The sequence below is a fragment of the Triturus cristatus genome, chromosome 12 (genome assembly GCF_964204655.1).
Source record: "Triturus cristatus chromosome 12, aTriCri1.1, whole genome shotgun sequence".
NCBI classification, from domain to species: domain Eukaryota; kingdom Metazoa; phylum Chordata; class Amphibia; order Caudata; family Salamandridae; genus Triturus; species Triturus cristatus.
In genome coordinates, this window is record NC_140595.1 from 217,114,677 (window position 1) to 217,141,046 (window position 26,370).

Genomic DNA, 26,370 nt, shown 5'->3' on the forward strand with positions numbered 1-26,370 from the left:
CCCCTTCAAGTCTACCTGAGAGGAAGCTGACTCAGGATTGGTGACCTCTCAGGGCACCTCTAAACGGACACAAATAACGGGCAAGCCCTATGAAAAGCACAGCATGAGTCTTGGTCCCACCTTTAAAAAGGAGGGTGACCTCTGGGATCTGGCAGCAGGATCTTTGGGAGATAAGAAAATATACTGCCTGCGATCGTGAAGTTTCAAGTCAGTCAAGAAAAGCAATCTCATGCACTGCACAAGCTCTTTCCCATGAGGCACCTCTCCTGCACTCTGTTTATGCAAATGAGCAAGCAGAGAGCTCAGGAATAAAACACCAAACTCATGTCCCCCAAAAAAGCAGCAGACAATTTCTGGATATTCCCCAACTTGTAATGCTTTTCTTTTAAACAAATGATAAACAGCCTCACCTGTGGCAAGGCTTAAAAAAATTGAATAAACTCTTAAATGTTCCTCTCCACGGAAATCTTTAGTAAAAGGCGAAAGATTTTTTCGTTTTGAAGAGAAACCAGAGTAAGTGACAATATAGCTCTCTAGGGTAAGTGGCGGCACATCAAAGACCCTGTCATTGCGAGGGTGAGGACCTGAAAGGTATTTTCAGGCTCTAAGAAAGAGGGCGAGAACCAGGCCGGTGGGCAAAACAGGCCAACATTTCAAAGTCTCTGCTCAAGGTACAAAAAGGTGGACTGTTCACATGTGTATGTCTGGGAATATGCAAATTTCTTTTGTACTCACCTCAGCTCATTAGGAGTTGTCGGGGCTGCTGGGGAAGGGGAACAGGAAATGTGAATCAGGCTTTTAGTTAAGTGGCACTGTAGGCCTTTTGTCCCCTAGCCATTTTACGCTTTCAACACGCTCTACACATAGCCATGCACCGTATGTGCCTTTTTCACACGTACTTTCATTAAACCTGAATATAGAAGGATATATCTGTCTAGGCTGGAGACACGTGAAACAAGTCTGACGTGCCCCTTCAAGTCTACCTGAGAGAAAGCTGACTCAGGATTGGCGACCTCTCAGGGCACCTCTAACGGGCACAAATAACGGGCAAGCCCTATGAAAAGCACAGCATGAGTCTTGGTCCCACCTTTAAAAAGGAGGGTGACCTCTGGGATCTGGCAGCAGGATCTTTGGGAGATAAGAAAATATACTGCCTGCGATCGTGAAGTTTCAAGTCAGTCAAGAAAAGCAATCTCATGCACTGCACAAGCTCTTTCCCATGAGGCACCTCTCCTGCACTCTGTTTATGCAAAAGAGCAAGCAGAGAGCTCAGGAATAAAACACCAAACTCATGTCCCCCAAAAAAGCAGCAGACAATTGCTGGATATTCCCCAACTTGTAATGCTTTTCTTTTAAACAAATGATAAACAGCCTCACCTGTGGCAAGGCTTAAAAAAATTGAATAAACTCTTAAATGTTCCTCTCCACGGAAATCTTTAGTAAAAGGCGAAAGATTTTTTCGTTTTGAAGAGAAACCAGAGTAAGTGACAATATAGCTCTCTAGGGTAAGTGGCGGCACATCAAAGACCCTGTCATTGCGAGGGTGAGGACCTGAAAGGTATTTTCAGGCTCTAAGAAAGAGGGCGAGAACCAGGCCGGTGGGCAAAACAGGCCAACATTTCAAAGTCTCTGCTCAAGGTACAAAAAGGTGGACTGTTCACATGTGTATGTCTGGGAATATGCAAATTTCTTTTGTACTCACCTCAGCTCATTAGGAGTTGTCGGGGCTGCTGGGGAAGGGGAACAGGAAATGTGAATCAGGCTTTTAGTTAAGTGGCACTGTAGGCCTTTTGTCCCCTAGCCATTTTACGCTTTCAACACGCTCTACACATAGCCATGCACCGTATGTGCCTTTTTCACACGTACTTTCATTAAACCTGAATATAGAAGGATATATCTGTCTAGGCTGGAGACACGTGAAACAAGTCTGACGTGCCCCTTCAAGTCTACCTGAGAGGAAGCTGACTCAGGATTGGCGACCTCTCAGGGCACCTCTAACGGGCACAAATAACGGGCAAGCCCTATGAAAAGCACAGCATGAGTCTTGGTCCCACCTTTAAAAAGGAGGGTGACCTCTGGGATCTGGCAGCAGGATCTTTGGGAGATAAGAAAATATACTGCCTGCGATCGTGAAGTTTCAAGTCAGTCAAGAAAAGCAATCTCATGCACTGCACAAGCTCTTTCCCATGAGGCACCTCTCCTGCACTCTGTTTATGCAAATGAGCAAGCAGAGAGCTCAGGAATAAAACACCAAACTCATGTCCCTCAAAAAAGCAGCAGACAATTGCTGGATATTCCCCAACTTGTAATGCTTTTCTTTTAAACAAATGATAAACAGCCTCACCTGTGGCAAGGCTTAAAAAAATTGAATAAACTCTTAAATGTTCCTCTCCACGGAAATCTTTAGTAAAAGGCGAAAGATTTTTTCGTTTTGAAGAGAAACCAGAGTAAGTGACAATATAGCTCTCTAGGGTAAGTGGCGGCACATCAAAGACCCTGTCATTGCGAGGGTGAGGACCTGAAAGGTATTTTCAGGCTCTAAGAAAGAGGGCGAGAACCAGGCCGGTGGGCAAAACAGGCCAACATTTCAAAGTCTCTGCTCAAGGTACAAAAAGGTGGACTGTTCACATGTGTATGTCTGGGAATATGCAAATTTCTTTTGTACTCACCTCAGCTCATTAGGAGTTGTCGGGGCTGCTGGGGAAGGGGAACAGGAAATGTGAATCAGGCTTTTAGTTAAGTGGCACTGTAGGCCTTTTGTCCCCTAGCCATTTTACGCTTTCAACACCATCTCTCCAATCGATATGCTCAGAGCCACCACTGTGCTCTACACATAGCCATGCACCGTATGTGCCTTTTTCACACGTACTTTCATTAAACCTGAATATAGAAGGATATATCTGTCTAGGCTGGAGACACATGAAACAAGTCTGACGTGCCCCTTCAAGTCTACCTGAGAGGAAGCTGACTCAGGATTGGTGACCTCTCACGGGCACAAATAAGGGGCAAGCCCTATGAAAAGCACAGCATGAGTCTTGGTCCCACCTTTAAAAAGGAGGGTGACCTCTGGGATCTGGCAGCAGGATCTTTGGGAGATAAGAAAATATACTGCCTGCGATCGTGAAGTTTGAAGTCAGTCAAGAAAAGCAATCTCATGCACTGCACAAGCTCTTTCCCATGAGGCACCTCTCCTGCACTCTGTTTATGCAAATGAGCAAGCAGAGAGCTCAGGAATAAAACACCAAACTCATGTCCCCCAAAAAAGCAGCAGACAATTGCTGGATATTCCCCAACTTCTAATACTTTTCTTTTAAACAAATGATAAACAGCCTCACCTGTGGCAAGGCTTAAAAAAATTGAATAAACTCTTAAATGTTCCTCGCCACGGAAATCTTTAGTAAAAGGCGAAAGATTTTTTCGTTTTGAAGAGAAACCAGAATAAGTGACAATATAGCTCTCTAGGGTAAGTGGCGCCACATCAAAGACCCTGTCATTGCGAGGGTGAGGACCTGAAAGGTATTTTCAGGCTCTAAGAAAGAGGGCGAGAACCAGGCCGGTGGGCAAAACAGGCCAACATTTCAGAGTCTCTGCTCAAGGTACAAAAAGGTGGACTGTTCACATGTGTATGTCTGGGAATATGCAAATTTCTTTTGTACTCACCTCAGCTCATTAGGAGTTGTCGGGGCTGCTGGGGAAGGGGAACAGGAAATGTGAATCAGGCTTTTAGTTAAGTGGCACTGTAGGCCTTTTGTCCCCTAGCCATTTTACGCTTTCAACACCATCCCTCCAATCGATATGCTCAGAGCCACCACTGTGCTCTACACATAGCCATGCACCGTATGTGCCTTTTTCACACGTACTTTCATTAAACCTGAATATAGAAGGATATATCTGTCTAGGCTGGAGACACATGAAACAAGTCTGACGTGCCCGTTCAAGTCTACCTGAGAGGAAGCTGACTCAGGATTGGTGACCTCTCAGGGCACCTCTAAACGGACACAAATAACGGGCAAGCCCTATGAAAAGCACAGCATGAGTCTTGGTCCCACCTTTAAAAAGGAGGGTGACCTCTGGGATCTGGCAGCAGGATCTTTGGGAGATAAGAAAATATACTGCCTGCGATCGTGAAGTTTCAAGTCAGTCAAGAAAAGCAATCTCATGCACTGCACAAGCTCTTTCCCATGAGGCACCTCTCCTGCACTCTGTTTATGCAAATGAGCAAGCAGAGAGCTCAGGAATAAAACACCAAACTCATGTCCCCCAAAAAAGCAGCAGACAATTTCTGGATATTCCCCAACTTGTAATGCTTTTCTTTTAAACAAATGATAAACAGCCTCACCTGTGGCAAGGCTTAAAAAAATTGAATAAACTCTTAAATGTTCCTCTCCACGGAAATCTTTAGTAAAAGGCGAAAGATTTTTTCGTTTTGAAGAGAAACCAGAGTAAGTGACAATATAGCTCTCTAGGGTAAGTGGCGGCACATCAAAGACCCTGTCATTGCGAGGGTGAGGACCTGAAAGGTATTTTCAGGCTCTAAGAAAGAGGGCGAGAACCAGGCCGGTGGGCAAAACAGGCCAACATTTCAAAGTCTCTGCTCAAGGTACAAAAAGGTGGACTGTTCACATGTGTATGTCTGGGAATATGCAAATTTCTTTTGTACTCACCTCAGCTCATTAGGAGTTGTCGGGGCTGCTGGGGAAGGGGAACAGGAAATGTGAATCAGGCTTTTAGTTAAGTGGCACTGTAGGCCTTTTGTCCCCTAGCCATTTTACGCTTTCAACACGCTCTACACATAGCCATGCACCGTATGTGCCTTTTTCACACGTACTTTCATTAAACCTGAATATAGAAGGATATATCTGTCTAGGCTGGAGACACGTGAAACAAGTCTGACGTGCCCCTTCAAGTCTACCTGAGAGGAAGCTGACTCAGGATTGGCGACCTCTCAGGGCATCTCTAACGGGCACAAATAACGGGCAAGCCCTATGAAAAGCACAGCATGAGTCTTGGTCCCACCTTTAAAAAGGAGGGTGACCTCTGGGATCTGGCAGCAGGATCTTTGGGAGATAAGAAAATATACTGCCTGCGATCGTGAAGTTTCAAGTCAGTCAAGAAAAGCAATCTCATGCACTGCACAAGCTCTTTCCCATGAGGCACCTCTCCTGCACTCTGTTTATGCAAATGAGCAAGCAGAGAGCTCAGGAATAAAACACCAAACTCATGTCCCCCAAAAAAGCAGCAGACAATTGCTGGATATTCCCCAACTTGTAATGCTTTTCTTTTAAACAAATGATAAACAGCCTCACCTGTGGCAAGGCTTAAAAAAATTGAATAAACTCTTAAATGTTCCTCTCCACGGAAATCTTTAGTAAAAGGCGAAAGATTTTTTCGTTTTGAAGAGAAACCAGAGTAAGTGACAATATAGCTCTCTAGGGTAAGTGGCGGCACATCAAAGACCCTGTCATTGCGAGGGTGAGGACCTGAAAGGTATTTTCAGGCTCTAAGAAAGAGGGCGAGAACCAGGCCGGTGGGCAAAACAGGCCAACATTTCAAAGTCTCTGCTCAAGGTACAAAAAGGTGGACTGTTCACATGTGTATGTCTGGGAATATGCAAATTTCTTTTGTACTCACCTCAGCTCATTAGGAGTTGTCGGGGCTGCTGGGGAAGGGGAACAGGAAATGTGAATCAGGCTTTTAGTTAAGTGGCACTGTAGGCCTTTTGTCCCCTAGCCATTTTACGCTTTCAACACCATCTCTCCAATCGATATGCTCAGAGCCACCACTGTGCTCTACACATAGCCATGCACCGTATGTGCCTTTTTCACACGTACTTTCATTAAACCTGAATATAGAAGGATATATCTGTCTAGGCTGGAGACACATGAAACAAGTCTGACGTGCCCCTTCAAGTCTACCTGAGAAGAAGCTGACTCAGGATTGGTGACCTCTCACGGGCACAAATAACGGGCAAGCCCTATGAAAAGCACAGCATGAGTCTTGGTCCCACCTTTAAAAAGGAGGGTGACCTCTGGGATCTGGCAGCAGGATCTTTGGGAGATAAGAAAATATACTGCCTGCAATCGTGAAGTTTCAAGTCAGTCAAGAAAAGCAATCTCATGCACTGCACAAGCTCTTTCCCATGAGGCACCTCTCCTGCACTCTGTTTATGCAAATGAGCAAGCAGAGAGCTCAGGAATAAAACACCAAACTCATGTCCCCCAAAAAAGCAGCAGACAATTGCTGGATATTCCCCAACTTGTAATGCTTTTCTTTTAAACAAATGATAAACAGCCTCACCTGTGGCAAGGCTTAAAAAAATTGAATAAACTCTTAAATGTTCCTCTCCACGGAAATCTTTAGTAAAAGGCGAAAGATTTTTTCGTTTTGAAGAGAAACCAGAGTAAGTGACAATATAGCTCACTAGGGTAAGTGGCGGCACATCAAAGACCCTGTCATTGCGAGGGTGAGGACCTGAAAGGTATTTTCAGGCTCTAAGAAAGAGGGCGAGAACCAGGCCGGTGGGCAAAACAGGCCAACATTTCAAAGTCTCTGCTCAAGGTACAAAAAGGTGGACTGTTCACATGTGTATGTCTGGGAATATGCAAATTTCTTTTGTACTCACCTCAGCTCATTAGGAGTTGTTGGGGCTGCTGGGGAAGGGGAACAGGAAATGTGAATCAGGCTTTTAGTTAAGTGGCACTGTAGGCCTTTTGTCCCCTAGCCATTTTACGCTTTCAACACGCTCTACACATAGCCATGCACCGTATGTGCCTTTTTCACACGTACTTTCATTAAACCTGAATATAGAAGGATATATCTGTCTAGGCTGGAGACACGTGAAACAAGTCTGACGTGCCCCTTCAAGTCTACCTGAGAGGAAGCTGACTCAGGATTGGCGACCTCAACGGGCACCTCTAACGGGCAAGCCCTATGAAAAGCACAGCATGAGTCTTGGTCCCACCTTTAAAAAGGAGGGTGACCTCTGGGATCTGGCAGCAGGATCTTTGGGAGATAAGAAAATATACTGCCTGCGATCGTGAAGTTTCAAGTCAGTCAAGAAAAGCAATCTCATGCACTGCACAAGCTCTTTCCCATGAGGCACCTCTCCTGCACTCTGTTTATGCAAATGAGCAAGCAGAGAGCTCAGGAATAAAACACCAAACTCATGTCCCCCAAAAAAGCAGCAGACAATTGCTGGATATTCCCCAACTTGTAATGCTTTTCTTTTAAACAAATGATAAACAGCCTCACCTGTGGCAAGGCTTAAAAAAATTGAATAAACTCTTAAATGTTCCTCTCCACGGAAATCTTTAGTAAAAGGCGAAAGATTTTTTCGTTTTGAAGAGAAACCAGAGTAAGTGACAATATAGCTCTCTAGGGTAAGTGGCGGCACATCAAAGACCCTGTCATTGCGAGGGTGAGGACCTGAAAGGTATTTTCAGGCTCTAAGAAAGAGGGCGAGAACCAGGCCGGTGGGCAAAACAGGCCAACATTTCAAAGTCTCTGCTCAAGGTACAAAAAGGTGGACTGTTCACATGTGTATGTCTGGGAATATGCAAATTTCTTTTGTACTCACCTCAGCTCATTAGGAGTTGTCGGGGCTGCTGGGGAAGGGGAACAGGAAATGTGAATCAGGCTTTTAGTTAAGTGGCACTGTAGGCCTTTTGTCCCCTAGCCATTTTACGCTTTCAACACGCTCTACACATAGCCATGCACCGTATGTGCCTTTTTCACACGTACTTTCATTAAACCTGAATATAGAAGGATATATCTGTCTAGGCTGGAGACACGTGAAACAAGTCTGACGTGCCCCTTCAAGTCTACCTGAGAGGAAGCTGACTCAGGATTGGCGACCTCAACGGGCACAAATAATGGGCAAGCCCTATGAAAAGCACAGCATGAGTCTTGGTCCCACCTTTAAAAAGGAGGGTGACCTCTGGGATCTGGCAGCAGGATCTTTGGGAGATAAGAAAATATACTGCCTGCGATCGTGAAGTTTCAAGTCAGTCAAGAAAAGCAATCTCATGCACTGCACAAGCTCTTTCCCATGAGGCACCTCTCCTGCACTCTGTTTATGCAAATGAGCAAGCAGAGAGCTCAGGAATAAAACACCAAACTCATGTCCCCCAAAAAAGCAGCAGACAATTGCTGGATATTCCCCAACTTGTAATGCTTTTCTTTTAAACAAATGATAAACAGCCTCACCTGTGGCAAGGCTTAAAAAAATTGAATAAACTCTTAAATGTTCCTCTCCACGGAAATCTTTAGTAAAAGGCGAAAGATTTTTTCGTTTTGAAGAGAAACCAGAGTAAGTGACAATATAGCTCTCTAGGGTAAGTGGCGGCACATCAAAGACCCTGTCATTGCGAGGGTGAGGACCTGAAAGGTATTTTCAGGCTCTAAGAAAGAGGGCGAGAACCAGGCCGGTGGGCAAAACAGGCCAACATTTCAAAGTCTCTGCTCAAGGTACAAAAAGGTGGACTGTTCACATGTGTATGTCTGGGAATATGCAAATTTCTTTTGTACTCACCTCAGCTCATTAGGAGTTGTCGGGGCTGCTGGGGAAGGGGAACAGGAAATGTGAATCAGGCTTTTAGTTAAGTGGCACTGTAGGCCTTTTGTCCCCTAGCCATTTTACGCTTTCAACACCATCCCTCCAATCGATATGCTCAGAGCCACCACTGTGCTCTACACATAGCCATGCACCGTATGTGCCTTTTTCACACGTACTTTCATTAAACCTGAATATAGAAGGATATATCTGTCTAGGCTGGAGACACATGAAACAAGTCTGACGTGCCCCTTCAAGTCTACCTGAGAGGAAGCTGACTCAGGATTGGTGACCTCTCAGGGCACCTCTAAACGGACACAAATAACGGGCAAGCCCTATGAAAAGCACAGCATGAGTCTTGGTCCCACCTTTAAAAAGGAGGGTGACCTCTGGGATCTGGCAGCAGGATCTTTGGGAGATAAGAAAATATACTGCCTGCGATCGTGAAGTTTCAAGTCAGTCAAGAAAAGCAATCTCATGCACTGCACAAGCTCTTTCCCATGAGGCACCTCTCCTGCACTCTGTTTATGCAAATGAGCAAGCAGAGAGCTCAGGAATAAAACACCAAACTCATGTCCCCCAAAAAAGCAGCAGACAATTGCTGGATATTCCCCAACTTGTAATGCTTTTCTTTTAAACAAATGATAAACAGCCTCACCTGTGGCAAGGCTTAAAAAAATTGAATAAACTCTTAAATGTTCCTCTCCACGGAAATCTTTAGTAAAAGGCGAAAGATTTTTTCGTTTTGAAGAGAAACCAGAGTAAGTGACAATATAGCTCTCTAGGGTAAGTGGCGGCACATCAAAGACCCTGTCATTGCGAGGGTGAGGACCTGAAAGGTATTTTCAGGCTCTAAGAAAGAGGGCGAGAACCAGGCCGGTGGGCAAAACAGGCCAACATTTCAAAGTCTCTGCTCAAGGTACAAAAAGGTGGACTGTTCACATGTGTATGTCTGGGAATATGCAAATTTCTTTTGTACTCACCTAAGCTCATTAGGAGTTGTCGGGGCTGCTGGGGAAGGGGAACAGGAAATGTGAATCAGGCTTTTAGTTAAGTGGCACTGTAGGCCTTTTGTCCCCTAGCCATTTTACGCTTTCAACACGCTCTACACATAGCCATGCACCGTATGTGCCTTTTTCACACGTACTTTCATTAAACCTGAATATAGAAGGATATATCTGTCTAGGCTGGAGACACGTGAAACAAGTCTGACGTGCCCCTTCAAGTCTACCTGAGAGGAAGCTGACTCAGGATTGGCGACCTCTCAGGGCACCTCTAAACGGGCACAAATAACGGGCAAGCCCTATGAAAAGCACAGCATGAGTCTTGGTCCCACCTTTAAAAAGGAGGGTGACCTCTGGGATCTGGCAGCAGGATCTTTGGGAGATAAGAAAATATACTGCCTGCGATCGTGAAGTTTCAAGTCAGTCAAGAAAAGCAATCTCATGCACTGCACAAGCTCTTTCCCATGAGGCACCTCTCCTGCACTCTGTTTATGCAAATGAGCAAGCAGAGAGCTCAGGAATAAAACACCAAACTCATGTCCCCCAAAAAAGCAGCAGACAATTGCTGGATATTCCCCAACTTGTAATGCTTTTCTTTTAAACAAATGATAAACAGCCTCACCTGTGGCAAGGCTTAAAAAAATTGAATAAACTCTTAAATGTTCCTCTCCACGGAAATCTTTAGTAAAAGGCGAAAGATTTTTTCGTTTTGAAGAGAAACCAGAGTAAGTGACAATATAGCTCTCTAGGGTAAGTGGCGGCACATCAAAGACCCTGTCATTGCGAGGGTGAGGACCTGAAAGGTATTTTCAGGCTCTAAGAAAGAGGGCGAGAACCAGGCCGGTGGGCAAAACAGGCCAACATTTCAAAGTCTCTGCTCAAGGTACAAAAAGGTGGACTGTTCACATGTGTATGTCTGGGAATATGCAAATTTCTTTTGTACTCACCTCAGCTCATTAGGAGTTGTCGGGGCTGCTGGGGAAGGGGAACAGGAAATGTGAATCAGGCTTTTAGTTAAGTGGCACTGTAGGCCTTTTGTCCCCTAGCCATTTTACGCTTTCAACACCATCTCTCCAATCGATATGCTCAGAGCCACCACTGTGCTCTACACATAGCCATGCACCGTATGTGCCTTTTTCACACGTACTTTCATTAAACCTGAATATAGAAGGATATATCTGTCTAGGCTGGAGACACATGAAACAAGTCTGACGTGCCCCTTCAAGTCTACCTGAGAGGAAGCTGACTCAGGATTGGTGACCTCTCACGGGCACAAATAAGGGGCAAGCCCTATGAAAAGCACAGCATGAGTCTTGGTCCCACCTTTAAAAAGGAGGGTGACCTCTGGGATCTGGCAGCAGGATCTTTGGGAGATAAGAAAATATACTGCCTGCGATCGTGAAGTTTGAAGTCAGTCAAGAAAAGCAATCTCATGCACTGCACAAGCTCTTTCCCATGAGGCACCTCTCCTGCACTCTGTTTATGCAAATGAGCAAGCAGAGAGCTCAGGAATAAAACACCAAACTCATGTCCCCCAAAAAAGCAGCAGACAATTGCTGGATATTCCCCAACTTCTAATACTTTTCTTTTAAACAAATGATAAACAGCCTCACCTGTGGCAAGGCTTAAAAAAATTGAATAAACTCTTAAATGTTCCTCGCCACGGAAATCTTTAGTAAAAGGCGAAAGATTTTTTCGTTTTGAAGAGAAACCAGAATAAGTGACAATATAGCTCTCTAGGGTAAGTGGCGCCACATCAAAGACCCTGTCATTGCGAGGGTGAGGACCTGAAAGGTATTTTCAGGCTCTAAGAAAGAGGGCGAGAACCAGGCCGGTGGGCAAAACAGGCCAACATTTCAGAGTCTCTGCTCAAGGTACAAAAAGGTGGACAGTTCACATGTGTATGTCTGGGAATATGCAAATTTCTTTTGTACTCACCTCAGCTCATTAGGAGTTGTCGGGGCTGCTGGGGAAGGGGAACAGGAAATGTGAATCAGGCTTTTAGTTAAGTGGCACTGTAGGCCTTTTGTCCCCTAGCCATTTTACGCTTTCAACACCATCCCTCCAATCGATATGCTCAGAGCCACCACTGTGCTCTACACATAGCCATGCACCGTATGTGCCTTTTTCACACGTACTTTCATTAAACCTGAATATAGAAGGATATATCTGTCTAGGCTGGAGACACATGAAACAAGTCTGACGTGCCCCTTCAAGTCTACCTGAGAGGAAGCTGACTCAGGATTGGTGACCTCTCAGGGCACCTCTAAACGGACACAAATAACGGGCAAGCCCTATGAAAAGCACAGCATGAGTCTTGGTCCCACCTTTAAAAAGGAGGGTGACTTCTGGGATCTGGCAGCAGGATCTTTGGGAGATAAGAAAATATACTGCCTGCGATCGTGAAGTTTCAAGTCAGTCAAGAAAAGCAATCTCATGCACTGCACAAGCTCTTTCCCATGAGGCACCTCTCCTGCACTCTGTTTATGCAAATGAGCAAGCAGAGAGCTCAGGAATAAAACACCAAACTCATGTCCCCCAAAAAAGCAGCAGACAATTTCTGGATATTCCCCAACTTGTAATGCTTTTCTTTTAAACAAATGATAAACAGCCTCACCTGTGGCAAGGCTTAAAAAAATTGAATAAACTCTTAAATGTTCCTCTCCACGGAAATCTTTAGTAAAAGGCGAAAGATTTTTTCGTTTTGAAGAGAAACCAGAGTAAGTGACAATATAGCTCTCTAGGGTAAGTGGCGGCACATCAAAGACCCTGTCATTGCGAGGGTGAGGACCTGAAAGGTATTTTCAGGCTCTAAGAAAGAGGGCGAGAACCAGGCCGGTGGGCAAAACAGGCCAACATTTCAAAGTCTCTGCTCAAGGTACAAAAAGGTGGACTGTTCACATGTGTATGTCTGGGAATATGCAAATTTCTTTTGTACTCACCTCAGCTCATTAGGAGTTGTCGGGGCTGCTGGGGAAGGGGAACAGGAAATGTGAATCAGGCTTTTAGTTAAGTGGCACTGTAGGCCTTTTGTCCCCTAGCCATTTTACGCTTTCAACACGCTCTACACATAGCCATGCACCGTATGTGCCTTTTTCACACGTACTTTCATTAAACCTGAATATAGAAGGATATATCTGTCTAGGCTGGAGACACGTGAAACAAGTCTGACGTGCCCCTTCAAGTCTACCTGAGAGGAAGCTGACTCAGGATTGGCGACCTCTCAGGGCACCTCTAAACGGGCACAAATAACGGGCAAGCCCTATGAAAAGCACAGCATGAGTCTTGGTCCCACCTTTAAAAAGGAGGGTGACCTCTGGGATCTGGCAGCAGGATCTTTGGGAGATAAGAAAATATACTGCCTGCGATCGTGAAGTTTCAAGTCAGTCAAGAAAAGCAATCTCATGCACTGCACAAGCTCTTTCCCATGAGGCACCTCTCCTGCACTCTGTTTATGCAAATGAGCAAGCAGAGAGCTCAGGAATAAAACACCAAACTCATGTCCCCCAAAAAAGCAGCAGACAATTGCTGGATATTCCCCAACTTGTAATGCTTTTCTTTTAAACAAATGATAAACAGCCTCACCTGTGGCAAGGCTTAAAAAAATTGAATAAACTCTTAAATGTTCCTCTCCACGGAAATCTTTAGTAAAAGGCGAAAGATTTTTTCGTTTTGAAGAGAAACCAGAGTAAGTGACAATATAGCTCTCTAGGGTAAGTGGCGGCACATCAAAGACCCTGTCATTGCGAGGGTGAGGACCTGAAAGGTATTTTCAGGCTCTAAGAAAGAGGGCGAGAACCAGGCCGGTGGGCAAAACAGGCCAACATTTCAAAGTCTCTGCTCAAGGTACAAAAAGGTGGACTGTTCACATGTGTATGTCTGGGAATATGCAAATTTCTTTTGTACTCACCTCAGCTCATTAGGAGTTGTCGGGGCTGCTGGGGAAGGGGAACAGGAAATGTGAATCAGGCTTTTAGTTAAGTGGCACTGTAGGCCTTTTGTCCCCTAGCCATTTTACGCTTTCAACACCATCTCTCCAATCGATATGCTCAGAGCCACCACTGTGCTCTACACATAGCCATGCACCGTATGTGCCTTTTTCACACGTACTTTCATTAAACCTGAATATAGAAGGATATATCTGTCTAGGCTGGAGACACATGAAACAAGTCTGACGTGCCCCTTCAAGTCTACCTGAGAGGAAGCTGACTCAGGATTGGTGACCTCTCACGGGCACAAATAAGGGGCAAGCCCTATGAAAAGCACAGCATGAGTCTTGGTCCCACCTTTAAAAAGGAGGGTGACCTCTGGGATCTGGCAGCAGGATCTTTGGGAGATAAGAAAATATACTGCCTGCGATCGTGAAGTTTGAAGTCAGTCAAGAAAAGCAATCTCATGCACTGCACAAGCTCTTTCCCATGAGGCACCTCTCCTGCACTCTGTTTATGCAAATGAGCAAGCAGAGAGCTCAGGAATAAAACACCAAACTCATGTCCCCCAAAAAAGCAGCAGACAATTGCTGGATATTCCCCAACTTCTAATACTTTTCTTTTAAACAAATGATAAACAGCCTCACCTGTGGCAAGGCTTAAAAAAATTGAATAAACTCTTAAATGTTCCTCGCCACGGAAATCTTTAGTAAAAGGCGAAAGATTTTTTCGTTTTGAAGAGAAACCAGAATAAGTGACAATATAGCTCTCTAGGGTAAGTGGCGCCACATCAAAGACCCTGTCATTGCGAGGGTGAGGACCTGAAAGGTATTTTCAGGCTCTAAGAAAGAGGGCGAGAACCAGGCCGGTGGGCAAAACAGGCCAACATTTCAGAGTCTCTGCTCAAGGTACAAAAAGGTGGACTGTTCACATGTGTATGTCTGGGAATATGCAAATTTCTTTTGTACTCACCTCAGCTCATTAGGAGTTGTCGGGGCTGCTGGGGAAGGGGAACAGGAAATGTGAATCAGGCTTTTAGTTAAGTGGCACTGTAGGCCTTTTGTCCCCTAGCCATTTTACGCTTTCAACACCATCCCTCCAATCGATATGCTCAGAGCCACCACTGTGCTCTACACATAGCCATGCACCGTATGTGCCTTTTTCACACGTACTTTCATTAAACCTGAATATAGAAGGATATATCTGTCTAGGCTGGAGACACGTGAAACAAGTCTGACGTGCCCCTTCAAGTCTACCTGAGAGGAAGCTGACTCAGGATTGGCGACCTCTCAGGGCACAAATAACGGGCAAGCCCTATGAAAAGCACAGCATGAGTCTTGGTCCCACCTTTAAAAAGGAGGGTGACCTCTGGGATCTGGCAGCAGGATCTTTGGGAGATAAGAAAATATACTGCCTGCAATCGTGAAGTTTCAAGTCAGTCAAGAAAAGCAATCTCATGCACTGCACAAGCTCTTTCCCATGAGGCACCTCTCCTGCACTCTGTTTATGCAAATGAGCAAGCAGAGAGCTCAGGAATAAAACACCAAACTCATGTCCCCCAAAAAAGCAGCAGACAATTGCTGGATATTCCCCAACTTGTAATGCTTTTCTTTTAAACAAATGATAAACAGCCTCACCTGTGGCAAGGCTTAAAAAAATTGAATAAACTCTTAAATGTTCCTCTCCACGGAAATCTTTAGTAAAAGGCGAAAGATTTTTTCGTTTTGAAGAGAAACCAGAGTAAGTGACAATATAGCTCTCTAGGGTAAGTGGCGGCACATCAAAGACCCTGTCATTGCGAGGGTGAGGACCTGAAAGGTATTTTCAGGCTCTAAGAAAGAGGGCGAGAACCAGGCCGGTGGGCAAAACAGGCCAACATTTCAAAGTCTCTGCTCAAGGTACAAAAAGGTGGACTGTTCACATGTGTATGTCTGGGAATATGCAAATTTCTTTTGTACTCACCTCAGCTCATTAGGAGTTGTCGGGGCTGCTGGGGAAGGGGAACAGGAAATGTGAATCAGGCTTTTAGTTAAGTGGCACTGTAGGCCTTTTGTCCCCTAGCCATTTTACGCTTTCAACACGCTCTACACATAGCCATGCACCGTATGTGCCTTTTTCACACGTACTTTCATTAAACCTGAATATAGAAGGATATATCTGTCTAGGCTGGAGACACGTGAAACAAGTCTGACGTGCCCCTTCAAGTCTACCTGAGAGGAAGCTGACTCAGGATTGGCGACCTCAACGGGCACCTCTAACGGGCAAGCCCTATGAAAAGCACAGCATGAGTCTTGGTCCCACCTTTAAAAAGGAGGGTGACCTCTGGGATCTGGCAGCAGGATCTTTGGGAGATAAGAAAATATACTGCCTGCGATCGTGAAGTTTCAAGTCAGTCAAGAAAAGCAATCTCATGCACTGCACAAGCTCTTTCCCATGAGGCACCTCTCCTGCACTCTGTTTATGCAAATGAGCAAGCAGAGAGCTCAGGAATAAAACACCAAACTCATGTCCCCCAAAAAAGCAGCAGACAATTGCTGGATATTCCCCAACTTGTAATGCTTTTCTTTTAAACAAATGATAAACAGCCTCACCTGTGGCAAGGCTTAAAAAAATTGAATAAACTCTTAAATGTTCCTCTCCACGGAAATCTTTAGTAAAAGGCGAAAGATTTTTTCGTTTTGAAGAGAAACCAGAGTAAGTGACAATATAGCTCTCTAGGGTAAGTGGCGGCACATCAAAGACCCTGTCATTGCGAGGGTGAGGACCTGAAAGGTATTTTCAGGCTCTAAGAAAGAGGGCGAGAACCAGGCCGGTGGGCAAAACAGGCCAACATTTCAAAGTCTCTGCTCAAGGTACAAAAAGGTGGACTGTTCACATGTGTATGTCTGGGAATATGCAAATTTCTTTTGTACTCACCTCAGCTCATTAGGAGTTGTCGGGGCTGCTGGGGAAGGGGAACAGGAAATGTGAATCAGGCTTTTAGTTAAGTGGCACTGTAGGCCTTTTGTCCCCTAGCCATTTTACGCTTTCAACACGCTCTACACATAGCCATGCACCGTATGTGCCTTTTTCACACGTACTTTCATTAAACCTGAATATAGAAGGATATATCTGTCTAGGCTGGAGACACGTGAAACAAGTCTGACGTGCCCCTTCAAGTCTACCTGAGAGGAAGCTGACTCAGGATTGGCGACCTCAACGGGCACAAATAATGGGCAAGCCCTATGAAAAGCACAGCATGAGTCTTGGTCCCACCTTTAAAAAGGAGGGTGACCTCTGGGATCTGGCAGCAGGATCTTTGGGAGATAAGAAAATATACTGCCTGCGATCGTGAAGTTTCAAGTCAGTCAAGAAAAGCAATCTCATGCACTGCACAAGCTCTTTCCCATGAGGCACCTCTCCTGCACTCTGTTTATGCAAATGAGCAAGCAGAGAGCTCAGGAATAAAACACCAAACTCATGTCCCCCAAAAAAGCAGCAGACAATTGCTGGATATTCCCCAACTTGTAATGCTTTTCTTTTAAACAAATGATAAACAGCCTCACCTGTGGCAAGGCTTAAAAAAATTGAATAAACTCTTAAATGTTCCTCTCCACGGAAATCTTTAGTAAAAGGCGAAAGATTTTTTCGTTTTGAAGAGAAACCAGAGTAAGTGACAATATAGCTCTCTAGGGTAAGTGGCGGCACATCAAAGACCCTGTCATTGCGAGGGTGAGGACCTGAAAGGTATTTTCAGGCTCTAAGAAAGAGGGCGAGAACCAGGCCGGTGGGCAAAACAGGCCAACATTTCAAAGTCTCTGCTCAAGGTACAAAAAGGTGGACTGTTCACATGTGTATGTCTGGGAATATGCAAATTTCTTTTGTACTCACCTCAGCTCATTAGGAGTTGTCGGGGCTGCTGGGGAAGGGGAACAGGAAATGTGAATCAGGCTTTTAGTTAAGTGGCACTGTAGGCCTTTTGTCCCCTAGCCATTTTACGCTTTCAACACCATCCCTCCAATCGATATGCTCAGAGCCACCACTGTGCTCTACACATAGCCATGCACCGTATGTGCCTTTTTCACACGTACTTTCATTAAACCTGAATATAGAAGGATATATCTGTCTAGGCTGGAGACACATGAAACAAGTCTGACGTGCCCCTTCAAGTCTACCTGAGAGGAAGCTGACTCAGGATTGGTGACCTCTCAGGGCACCTCTAAACGGACACAAATAACGGGCAAGCCCTATGAAAAGCACAGCATGAGTCTTGGTCCCACCTTTAAAAAGGAGGGTGACCTCTGGGATCTGGCAGCAGGATCTTTGGGAGATAAGAAAATATACTGCCTGCGATCGTGAAGTTTCAAGTCAGTCAAGAAAAGCAATCTCATGCACTGCACAAGCTCTTTCCCATGAGGCACCTCTCCTGCACTCTGTTTATGCAAATGAGCAAGCAGAGAGCTCAGGAATAAAACACCAAACTCATGTCCCCCAAAAAAGCAGCAGACAATTTCTGGATATTCCCCAACTTGTAATGCTTTTCTTTTAAACAAATGATAAACAGCCTCACCTGTGGCAAGGCTTAAAAAAATTGAATAAACTCTTAAATGTTCCTCTATACGGAAATCTTTAGTAAAAGGCGAAAGATTTTTTCGTTTTGAAGAGAAACCAGAGTAAGTGACAATATAGCTCTCTAGGGTAAGTGGCGGCACATCAAAGACCCTGTCATTGCGAGGGTGAGGACCTGAAAGGTATTTTCAGGCTCTAAGAAAGAGGGCGAGAACCAGGCCGGTGGGCAAAACAGGCCAACATTTCAAAGTCTCTGCTCAAGGTACAAAAAGGTGGACTGTTCACATGTGTATGTCTGGGAATATGCAAATTTCTTTTGTACTCACCTCAGCTCATTAGGAGTTGTCGGGGCTGCTGGGGAAGGGGAACAGGAAATGTGAATCAGGCTTTTAGTTAAGTGGCACTGTAGGCCTTTTGTCCCCTAGCCATTTTACGCTTTCAACACGCTCTACACATAGCCATGCACCGTATGTGCCTTTTTCACACGTACTTTCATTAAACCTGAATATAGAAGGATATATCTGTCTAGGCTGGAGACACATGAAACAAGTCTGACGTGCCCCTTCAAGTCTACCTGAGAGGAAGCTGACTCAGGATTGGTGACCTCTCAGGGCACCTCTAAACGGACACAAATAACGGGCAAGCCCTATGAAAAGCACAGCATGAGTCTTGGTCCCACCTTTAAAAAGGAGGGTGACCTCTGGGATCTGGCAGCAGGATCTTTGGGAGATAAGAAAATATACTGCCTGCGATCGTGAAGTTTCAAGTCAGTCAAGAAAAGCAATCTCATGCACTGCACAAGCTCTTTCCCATGAGGCACCTCTCCTGCACTCTGTTTATGCAAATGAGCAAGCAGAGAGCTCAGGAATAAAACACCAAACTCATGTCCCCCAAAAAAGCAGCAGACAATTTCTGGATATTCCCCAACTTGTAATGCTTTTCTTTTAAACAAATGATAAACAGCCTCACCTGTGGCAAGGCTTAAAAAAATTGAATAAACTCTTAAATGTTCCTCTCCACGGAAATCTTTAGTAAAAGGCGAAAGATTTTTTCGTTTTGAAGAGAAACCAGAGTAAGTGACAATATAGCTCTCTAGGGTAAGTGGCGGCACATCAAAGACCCTGTCATTGCGAGGGTGAGGACCTGAAAGGTATTTTCAGGCTCTAAGAAAGAGGGCGAGAACCAGGCCGGTGGGCAAAACAGGCCAACATTTCAAAGTCTCTGCTCAAGGTACAAAAAGGTGGACTGTTCACATGTGTATGTGTGGGAATATGCAAATTTCTTTTGTACTCACCTCAGCTCATTAGGAGTTGTCGGGGCTGCTGGGGAAGGGGAACAGGAAATGTGAATCAGGCTTTTAGTTAAGTGGCACTGTAGGCCTTTTGTCCCCTAGCCATTTTACGCTTTCAACACGCTCTACACATAGCCATGCACCGTATGTGCCTTTTTCACACGTACTTTCATTAAACCTGAATATAGAAGGATATATCTGTCTAGGCTGGAGACACGTGAAACAAGTCTGACGTGCCCCTTCAAGTCTACCTGAGAGGAAGCTGACTCAGGATTGGCGACCTCTCAGGGCACCTCTAACGGGCACAAATAACGGGCAAGCCCTATGAAAAGCACAGCATGAGTCTTGGTCCCACCTTTAAAAAGGAGGGTGACCTCTGGGATCTGGCAGCAGGATCTTTGGGAGATAAGAAAATATACTGCCTGCGATCGTGAAGTTTCAAGTCAGTCAAGAAAAGCAATCTCATGCACTGCACAAGCTCTTTCCCATGAGGCACCTCTCCTGCACTCTGTTTATGCAAATGAGCAAGCAGAGAGCTCAGGAATAAAACACCAAACTCATGTCCCCCAAAAAAGCAGCAGACAATTGCTGGATATTCCCCAACTTGTAATGCTTTTCTTTTAAACAAATGATAAACAGCCTCACCTGTGGCAAGGCTTAAAAAAATTGAATAAACTCTTAAATGTTCCTCTCCACGGAAATCTTTAGTAAAAGGCGAAAGATTTTTTCGTTTTGAAGAGAAACCAGAGTAAGTGACAATATAGCTCTCTAGGGTAAGTGGCGGCACATCAAAGACCCTGTCATTGCGAGGGTGAGGACCTGAAAGGTATTTTCAGGCTCTAAGAAAGAGGGCGAGAACCAGGCCGGTGGGCAAAACAGGCCAACATTTCAAAGTCTCTGCTCAAGGTACAAAAAGGTGGACTGTTCACATGTGTATGTCTGGGAATATGCAAATTTCTTTTGTACTCACCTCAGCTCATTAGGAGTTGTCGGGGCTGCTGGGGAAGGGGAACAGGAAATGTGAATCAGGCTTTTAGTTAAGTGGCACTGTAGGCCTTTTGTCCCCTAGCCATTTTACGCTTTCAACACCATCTCTCCAATCGATATGCTCAGAGCCACCACTGTGCTCTACACATAGCCATGCACCGTATGTGCCTTTTTCACACGTACTTTCATTAAACCTGAATATAGAAGGATATATCTGTCTAGGCTGGAGACACATGAAACAAGTCTGACGTGCCCCTTCAAGTCTACCTGAGAGGAAGCTGACTCAGGATTGGTGACCTCTCACGGGCACAAATAAGGGGCAAGCCCTATGAAAAGCACAGCATGAGTCTTGGTCCCACCTTTAAAAAGGAGGGTGACCTCTGGGATCTGGCAGCAGGATCTTTGGGAGATAAGAAAATATACTGCCTGCGATCGTGAAGTTTGAAGTCAGTCAAGAAAAGCAATCTCATGCACTGCACAAGCTCTTTCCCATGAGGCACCTCTCCTGCACTCTGTTTATGCAAATGAGCAAGCAGAGAGCTCAGGAATAAAACACCAAACTCATGTCCCCCAAAAAAGCAGCAGACAATTGCTGGATATTCCCCAACTTCTAATACTTTTCTTTTAAACAAATGATAAACAGCCTCACCTGTGGCAAGGCTTAAAAAAATTGAATAAACTCTTAAATGTTCCTCGCCACGGAAATCTTTAGTAAAAGGCGAAAGATTTTTTCGTTTTCAAGAGAAACCAGAATAAGTGACAATATAGCTCTCTAGGGTAAGTGGCGCCACATCAAAGACCCTGTCATTGCGAGGGTGAGGACCTGAAAGGTATTTTCAGGCTCTAAGAAAGAGGGCGAGAACCAGGCCGGTGGGCAAAACAGGCCAACATTTCAGAGTCTCTGCTCAAGGTACAAAAAGGTGGACTGTTCACATGTGTATGTCTGGGAATATGCAAATTTCTTTTGTACTCACCTCAGCTCATTAGGAGTTGTCGGGGCTGCTGGGGAAGGGGAACAGGAAATGTGAATCAGGCTTTTAGTTAAGTGGCACTGTAGGCCTTTTGTCCCCTAGCCATTTTACGCTTTCAACACCATCCCTCCAATCGATATGCTCAGAGCCACCACTGTGCTCTACACATAGCCATGCACCGTATGTGCCTTTTTCACACGTACTTTCATTAAACCTGAATATAGAAGGATATATCTGTCTAGGCTGGAGACACGTGAAACAAGTCTGACGTGCCCCTTCAAGTCTACCTGAGAGGAAGCTGACTCAGGATTGGCGACCTCTCAGGGCACAAATAACGGGCAAGCCCTATGAAAAGCACAGCATGAGTCTTGGTCCCACCTTTAAAAAGGAGGGTGACCTCTGGGATCTGGCAGCAGGATCTTTGGGAGATAAGAAAATATACTGCCTGCAATCGTGAAGTTTCAAGTCAGTCAAGAAAAGCAATCTCATGCACTGCACAAGCTCTTTCCCATGAGGCACCTCTCCTGCACTCTGTTTATGCAAATGAGCAAGCAGAGAGCTCAGGAATAAAACACCAAACTCATGTCCCCCAAAAAAGCAGCAGACAATTGCTGGATATTCCCCAACTTGTAATGCTTTTCTTTTAAACAAATGATAAACAGCCTCACCTGTGGCAAGGCTTAAAAAAATTGAATAAACTCTTAAATGTTCCTCTCCACGGAAATCTTTAGTAAAAGGCGAAAGATTTTTTCGTTTTGAAGAGAAACCAGAGTAAGTGACAATATAGCTCTCTAGGGTAAGTGGCGGCACATCAAAGACCCTGTCATTGCGAGGGTGAGGACCTGAAAGGTATTTTCAGGCTCTAAGAAAGAGGGCGAGAACCAGGCCGGTGGGCAAAACAGGCCAACATTTCAAAGTCTCTGCTCAAGGTACAAAAAGGTGGACTGTTCACATGTGTATGTCTGGGAATATGCAAATTTCTTTTGTACTCACCTCAGCTCATTAGGAGTTGTCGGGGCTGCTGGGGAAGGGGAACAGGAAATGTGAATCAGGCTTTTAGTTAAGTGGCACTGTAGGCCTTTTGTCCCCTAGCCATTTTACGCTTTCAACACGCTCTACACATAGCCATGCACCGTATGTGCCTTTTTCACACGTACTTTCATTAAACCTGAATATAGAAGGATATATCTGTCTAGGCTGGAGACACGTGAAACAAGTCTGACGTGCCCCTTCAAGTCTACCTGAGAGGAAGCTGACTCAGGATTGGCGACCTCAACGGGCACCTCTAACGGGCAAGCCCTATGAAAAGCACAGCATGAGTCTTGGTCCCACCTTTAAAAAGGAGGGTGACCTCTGGGATCTGGCAGCAGGATCTTTGGGAGATAAGAAAATATACTGCCTGCGATCGTGAAGTTTCAAGTCAGTCAAGAAAAGCAATCTCATGCACTGCACAAGCTCTTTCCCATGAGGCACCTCTCCTGCACTCTGTTTATGCAAATGAGCAAGCAGAGAGCTCAGGAATAAAACACCAAACTCATGTCCCCCAAAAAAGCAGCAGACAATTGCTGGATATTCCCCAACTTGTAATGCTTTTCTTTTAAACAAATGATAAACAGCCTCACCTGTGGCAAGGCTTAAAAAAATTGAATAAACTCTTAAATGTTCCTCTCCACGGAAATCTTTAGTAAAAGGCGAAAGATTTTTTCGTTTTGAAGAGAAACCAGAGTAAGTGACAATATAGCTCTCTAGGGTAAGTGGCGGCACATCAAAGACCCTGTCATTGCGAGGGTGAGGACCTGAAAGGTATTTTCAGGCTCTAAGAAAGAGGGCGAGAACCAGGCCGGTGGGCAAAACAGGCCAACATTTCAAAGTCTCTGCTCAAGGTACAAAAAGGTGGACTGTTCACATGTGTATGTCTGGGAATATGCAAATTTCTTTTGTACTCACCTCAGCTCATTAGGAGTTGTCGGGGCTGCTGGGGAAGGGGAACAGGAAATGTGAATCAGGCTTTTAGTTAAGTGGCACTGTAGGCCTTTTGTCCCCTAGCCATTTTACGCTTTCAACACGCTCTACACATAGCCATGCACCGTATGTGCCTTTTTCACACGTACTTTCATTAAACCTGAATATAGAAGGATATATCTGTCTAGGCTGGAGACACGTGAAACAAGTCTGACGTGCCCCTTCAAGTCTACCTGAGAGGAAGCTGACTCAGGATTGGCGACCTCAACGGGCACAAATAATGGGCAAGCCCTATGAAAAGCACAGCATGAGTCTTGGTCCCACCTTTAAAAAGGAGGGTGACCTCTGGGATCTGGCAGCAGGATCTTTGGGAGATAAGAAAATATACTGCCTGCGATCGTGAAGTTTCAAGTCAGTCAAGAAAAGCAATCTCATGCACTGCACAAGCTCTTTCCCATGAGGCACCTCTCCTGCACTCTGTTTATGCAAATGAGCAAGCAGAGAGCTCAGGAATAAAACACCAAACTCATGTCCCCCAAAAAAGCAGCAGACAATTGCTGGATATTCCCCAACTTGTAATGCTTTTCTTTTAAACAAATGATAAACAGCCTCACCTGTGGCAAGGCTTAAAAAAATTGAATAAACTCTTAAATGTTCCTCTCCACGGAAATCTTTAGTAAAAGGCGAAAGATTTTTTCGTTTTGAAGAGAAACCAGAGTAAGTGACAATATAGCTCTCTAGGGTAAGTGGCGGCACATCAAAGACCCTGTCATTGCGAGGGTGAGGACCTGAAAGGTATTTTCAGGCTCTAAGAAAGAGGGCGAGAACCAGGCCGGTGGGCAAAACAGGCCAACATTTCAAAGTCTCTGCTCAAGGTACAAAAAGGTGGACTGTTCACATGTGTATGTCTGGGAATATGCAAATTTCTTTTGTACTCACCTCAGCTCATTAGGAGTTGTCGGGGCTGCTGGGGAAGGGGAACAGGAAATGTGAATCAGGCTTTTAGTTAAGTGGCACTGTAGGCCTTTTGTCCCCTAGCCATTTTACGCTTTCAACACCATCCCTCCAATCGATATGCTCAGAGCCACCACTGTGCTCTACACATAGCCATGCACCGTATGTGCCTTTTTCACACGTACTTTCATTAAACCTGAATATAGAAGGATATATCTGTCTAGGCTGGAGACACATGAAACAAGTCTGACGTGCCCCTTCAAGTCTACCTGAGAGGAAGCTGACTCAGGATTGGTGACCTCTCAGGGCACCTCTAAACGGACACAAATAACGGGCAAGCCCTATGAAAAGCACAGCATGAGTCTTGGTCCCACCTTTAAAAAGGAGGGTGACCTCTGGGATCTGGCAGCAGGATCTTTGGGAGATAAGAAAATATACTGCCTGCGATCGTGAAGTTTCAAGTCAGTCAAGAAAAGCAATCTCATGCACTGCACAAGCTCTTTCCCATGAGGCACCTCTCCTGCACTCTGTTTATGCAAATGAGCAAGCAGAGAGCTCAGGAATAAAACACCAAACTCATGTCCCCCAAAAAAGCAGCAGACAATTTCTGGATATTCCCCAACTTGTAATGCTTTTCTTTTAAACAAATGATAAACAGCCTCACCTGTGGCAAGGCTTAAAAAAATTGAATAAACTCTTAAATGTTCCTCTATACGGAAATCTTTAGTAAAAGGCGAAAGATTTTTTCGTTTTGAAGAGAAACCAGAGTAAGTGACAATATAGCTCTCTAGGGTAAGTGGCGGCACATCAAAGACCCTGTCATTGCGAGGGTGAGGACCTGAAAGGTATTTTCAGGCTCTAAGAAAGAGGGCGAGAACCAGGCCGGTGGGCAAAACAGGCCAACATTTCAAAGTCTCTGCTCAAGGTACAAAAAGGTGGACTGTTCACATGTGTATGTCTGGGAATATGCAAATTTCTTTTGTACTCACCTCAGCTCATTAGGAGTTGTCGGGGCTGCTGGGGAAGGGGAACAGGAAATGTGAATCAGGCTTTTAGTTAAGTGGCACTGTAGGCCTTTTGTCCCCTAGCCATTTTACGCTTTCAACACGCTCTACACATAGCCATGCACCGTATGTGCCTTTTTCACACGTACTTTCATTAAACCTGAATATAGAAGGATATATCTGTCTAGGCTGGAGACACATGAAACAAGTCTGACGTGCCCCTTCAAGTCTACCTGAGAGGAAGCTGACTCAGGATTGGTGACCTCTCAGGGCACCTCTAAACGGACACAAATAACGGGCAAGCCCTATGAAAAGCACAGCATGAGTCTTGGTCCCACCTTTAAAAAGGAGGGTGACCTCTGGGATCTGGCAGCAGGATCTTTGGGAGATAAGAAAATATACTGCCTGCGATCGTGAAGTTTCAAGTCAGTCAAGAAAAGCAATCTCATGCACTGCACAAGCTCTTTCCCATGAGGCACCTCTCCTGCACTCTGTTTATGCAAATGAGCAAGCAGAGAGCTCAGGAATAAAACACCAAACTCATGTCCCCCAAAAAAGCAGCAGACAATTTCTGGATATTCCCCAACTTGTAATGCTTTTCTTTTAAACAAATGATAAACAGCCTCACCTGTGGCAAGGCTTAAAAAAATTGAATAAACTCTTAAATGTTCCTCTCCACGGAAATCTTTAGTAAAAGGCGAAAGATTTTTTCGTTTTGAAGAGAAACCAGAGTAAGTGACAATATAGCTCTCTAGGGTAAGTGGCGGCACATCAAAGACCCTGTCATTGCGAGGGTGAGGACCTGAAAGGTATTTTCAGGCTCTAAGAAAGAGGGCGAGAACCAGGCCGGTGGGCAAAACAGGCCAACATTTCAAAGTCTCTGCTCAAGGTACAAAAAGGTGGACTGTTCACATGTGTATGTGTGGGAATATGCAAATTTCTTTTGTACTCACCTCAGCTCATTAGGAGTTGTCGGGGCTGCTGGGGAAGGGGAACAGGAAATGTGAATCAGGCTTTTAGTTAAGTGGCACTGTAGGCCTTTTGTCCCCTAGCCATTTTACGCTTTCAACACGCTCTACACATAGCCATGCACCGTATGTGCCTTTTTCACACGTACTTTCATTAAACCTGAATATAGAAGGATATATCTGTCTAGGCTGGAGACACGT

At 45.0% G+C, this 26,370-nt stretch overlaps 27 non-coding genes across 27 annotated transcripts; all 27 read right to left on the bottom strand.

The window, feature by feature from the left end:
- Nucleotides 1–402: 402 nt before the first annotated feature.
- LOC146773627 (U5 spliceosomal RNA) lies at nucleotides 403–517 on the bottom strand. Its single transcript, XR_014975038.1, has one exon. It is a non-coding gene; the product is annotated as a U5 spliceosomal RNA (small nuclear RNA).
- Nucleotides 518–1,369: 852 nt separating this feature from the next.
- On the bottom strand, nucleotides 1,370–1,484 carry LOC146773628 (U5 spliceosomal RNA). The gene has a single exon (XR_014975039.1). It is a non-coding gene; the product is annotated as a U5 spliceosomal RNA (small nuclear RNA).
- Nucleotides 1,485–2,336: 852 nt separating this feature from the next.
- On the bottom strand, nucleotides 2,337–2,451 carry LOC146773629 (U5 spliceosomal RNA). The gene has a single exon (XR_014975040.1). It is a non-coding gene; the product is annotated as a U5 spliceosomal RNA (small nuclear RNA).
- An 876-nt stretch (nucleotides 2,452–3,327) lies between these two features.
- On the bottom strand, nucleotides 3,328–3,442 carry LOC146773630 (U5 spliceosomal RNA). The gene has a single exon (XR_014974584.1). It is a non-coding gene; the product is annotated as a U5 spliceosomal RNA (small nuclear RNA).
- Nucleotides 3,443–4,331: 889 nt separating this feature from the next.
- Nucleotides 4,332–4,446, bottom strand: LOC146773631 (U5 spliceosomal RNA). Its single transcript, XR_014975041.1, has one exon. It is a non-coding gene; the product is annotated as a U5 spliceosomal RNA (small nuclear RNA).
- An 852-nt stretch (nucleotides 4,447–5,298) lies between these two features.
- Nucleotides 5,299–5,413, bottom strand: LOC146773632 (U5 spliceosomal RNA). The gene has a single exon (XR_014975042.1). It is a non-coding gene; the product is annotated as a U5 spliceosomal RNA (small nuclear RNA).
- Nucleotides 5,414–6,289: 876 nt separating this feature from the next.
- LOC146773633 (U5 spliceosomal RNA) lies at nucleotides 6,290–6,404 on the bottom strand. The gene has a single exon (XR_014975043.1). It is a non-coding gene; the product is annotated as a U5 spliceosomal RNA (small nuclear RNA).
- An 839-nt stretch (nucleotides 6,405–7,243) lies between these two features.
- Nucleotides 7,244–7,358, bottom strand: LOC146773634 (U5 spliceosomal RNA). The gene has a single exon (XR_014975044.1). It is a non-coding gene; the product is annotated as a U5 spliceosomal RNA (small nuclear RNA).
- An 839-nt stretch (nucleotides 7,359–8,197) lies between these two features.
- LOC146773635 (U5 spliceosomal RNA) lies at nucleotides 8,198–8,312 on the bottom strand. The gene has a single exon (XR_014975045.1). It is a non-coding gene; the product is annotated as a U5 spliceosomal RNA (small nuclear RNA).
- Nucleotides 8,313–9,201: 889 nt separating this feature from the next.
- On the bottom strand, nucleotides 9,202–9,316 carry LOC146773636 (U5 spliceosomal RNA). Its single transcript, XR_014975046.1, has one exon. It is a non-coding gene; the product is annotated as a U5 spliceosomal RNA (small nuclear RNA).
- An 853-nt stretch (nucleotides 9,317–10,169) lies between these two features.
- LOC146773637 (U5 spliceosomal RNA) lies at nucleotides 10,170–10,284 on the bottom strand. The gene has a single exon (XR_014975047.1). It is a non-coding gene; the product is annotated as a U5 spliceosomal RNA (small nuclear RNA).
- Nucleotides 10,285–11,160: 876 nt separating this feature from the next.
- LOC146773638 (U5 spliceosomal RNA) lies at nucleotides 11,161–11,275 on the bottom strand. The gene has a single exon (XR_014974585.1). It is a non-coding gene; the product is annotated as a U5 spliceosomal RNA (small nuclear RNA).
- Nucleotides 11,276–12,164: 889 nt separating this feature from the next.
- Nucleotides 12,165–12,279, bottom strand: LOC146773639 (U5 spliceosomal RNA). The gene has a single exon (XR_014975048.1). It is a non-coding gene; the product is annotated as a U5 spliceosomal RNA (small nuclear RNA).
- An 853-nt stretch (nucleotides 12,280–13,132) lies between these two features.
- Nucleotides 13,133–13,247, bottom strand: LOC146773640 (U5 spliceosomal RNA). The gene has a single exon (XR_014975049.1). It is a non-coding gene; the product is annotated as a U5 spliceosomal RNA (small nuclear RNA).
- Nucleotides 13,248–14,123: 876 nt separating this feature from the next.
- On the bottom strand, nucleotides 14,124–14,238 carry LOC146773641 (U5 spliceosomal RNA). The gene has a single exon (XR_014974586.1). It is a non-coding gene; the product is annotated as a U5 spliceosomal RNA (small nuclear RNA).
- Nucleotides 14,239–15,113: 875 nt separating this feature from the next.
- On the bottom strand, nucleotides 15,114–15,228 carry LOC146773642 (U5 spliceosomal RNA). The gene has a single exon (XR_014975050.1). It is a non-coding gene; the product is annotated as a U5 spliceosomal RNA (small nuclear RNA).
- An 839-nt stretch (nucleotides 15,229–16,067) lies between these two features.
- LOC146773643 (U5 spliceosomal RNA) lies at nucleotides 16,068–16,182 on the bottom strand. The gene has a single exon (XR_014975051.1). It is a non-coding gene; the product is annotated as a U5 spliceosomal RNA (small nuclear RNA).
- An 839-nt stretch (nucleotides 16,183–17,021) lies between these two features.
- Nucleotides 17,022–17,136, bottom strand: LOC146773644 (U5 spliceosomal RNA). The gene has a single exon (XR_014975052.1). It is a non-coding gene; the product is annotated as a U5 spliceosomal RNA (small nuclear RNA).
- An 889-nt stretch (nucleotides 17,137–18,025) lies between these two features.
- Nucleotides 18,026–18,140, bottom strand: LOC146773645 (U5 spliceosomal RNA). The gene has a single exon (XR_014974677.1). It is a non-coding gene; the product is annotated as a U5 spliceosomal RNA (small nuclear RNA).
- Nucleotides 18,141–18,993: 853 nt separating this feature from the next.
- LOC146773646 (U5 spliceosomal RNA) lies at nucleotides 18,994–19,108 on the bottom strand. The gene has a single exon (XR_014975053.1). It is a non-coding gene; the product is annotated as a U5 spliceosomal RNA (small nuclear RNA).
- Nucleotides 19,109–19,960: 852 nt separating this feature from the next.
- Nucleotides 19,961–20,075, bottom strand: LOC146773647 (U5 spliceosomal RNA). Its single transcript, XR_014975054.1, has one exon. It is a non-coding gene; the product is annotated as a U5 spliceosomal RNA (small nuclear RNA).
- Nucleotides 20,076–20,951: 876 nt separating this feature from the next.
- LOC146773648 (U5 spliceosomal RNA) lies at nucleotides 20,952–21,066 on the bottom strand. Its single transcript, XR_014974815.1, has one exon. It is a non-coding gene; the product is annotated as a U5 spliceosomal RNA (small nuclear RNA).
- Nucleotides 21,067–21,941: 875 nt separating this feature from the next.
- LOC146773649 (U5 spliceosomal RNA) lies at nucleotides 21,942–22,056 on the bottom strand. Its single transcript, XR_014975055.1, has one exon. It is a non-coding gene; the product is annotated as a U5 spliceosomal RNA (small nuclear RNA).
- Nucleotides 22,057–22,895: 839 nt separating this feature from the next.
- On the bottom strand, nucleotides 22,896–23,010 carry LOC146773650 (U5 spliceosomal RNA). Its single transcript, XR_014975056.1, has one exon. It is a non-coding gene; the product is annotated as a U5 spliceosomal RNA (small nuclear RNA).
- Nucleotides 23,011–23,849: 839 nt separating this feature from the next.
- Nucleotides 23,850–23,964, bottom strand: LOC146773651 (U5 spliceosomal RNA). Its single transcript, XR_014975057.1, has one exon. It is a non-coding gene; the product is annotated as a U5 spliceosomal RNA (small nuclear RNA).
- Nucleotides 23,965–24,853: 889 nt separating this feature from the next.
- LOC146773652 (U5 spliceosomal RNA) lies at nucleotides 24,854–24,968 on the bottom strand. The gene has a single exon (XR_014974678.1). It is a non-coding gene; the product is annotated as a U5 spliceosomal RNA (small nuclear RNA).
- Nucleotides 24,969–25,821: 853 nt separating this feature from the next.
- Nucleotides 25,822–25,936, bottom strand: LOC146773653 (U5 spliceosomal RNA). The gene has a single exon (XR_014975058.1). It is a non-coding gene; the product is annotated as a U5 spliceosomal RNA (small nuclear RNA).
- Nucleotides 25,937–26,370: the final 434 nt, after the last annotated feature.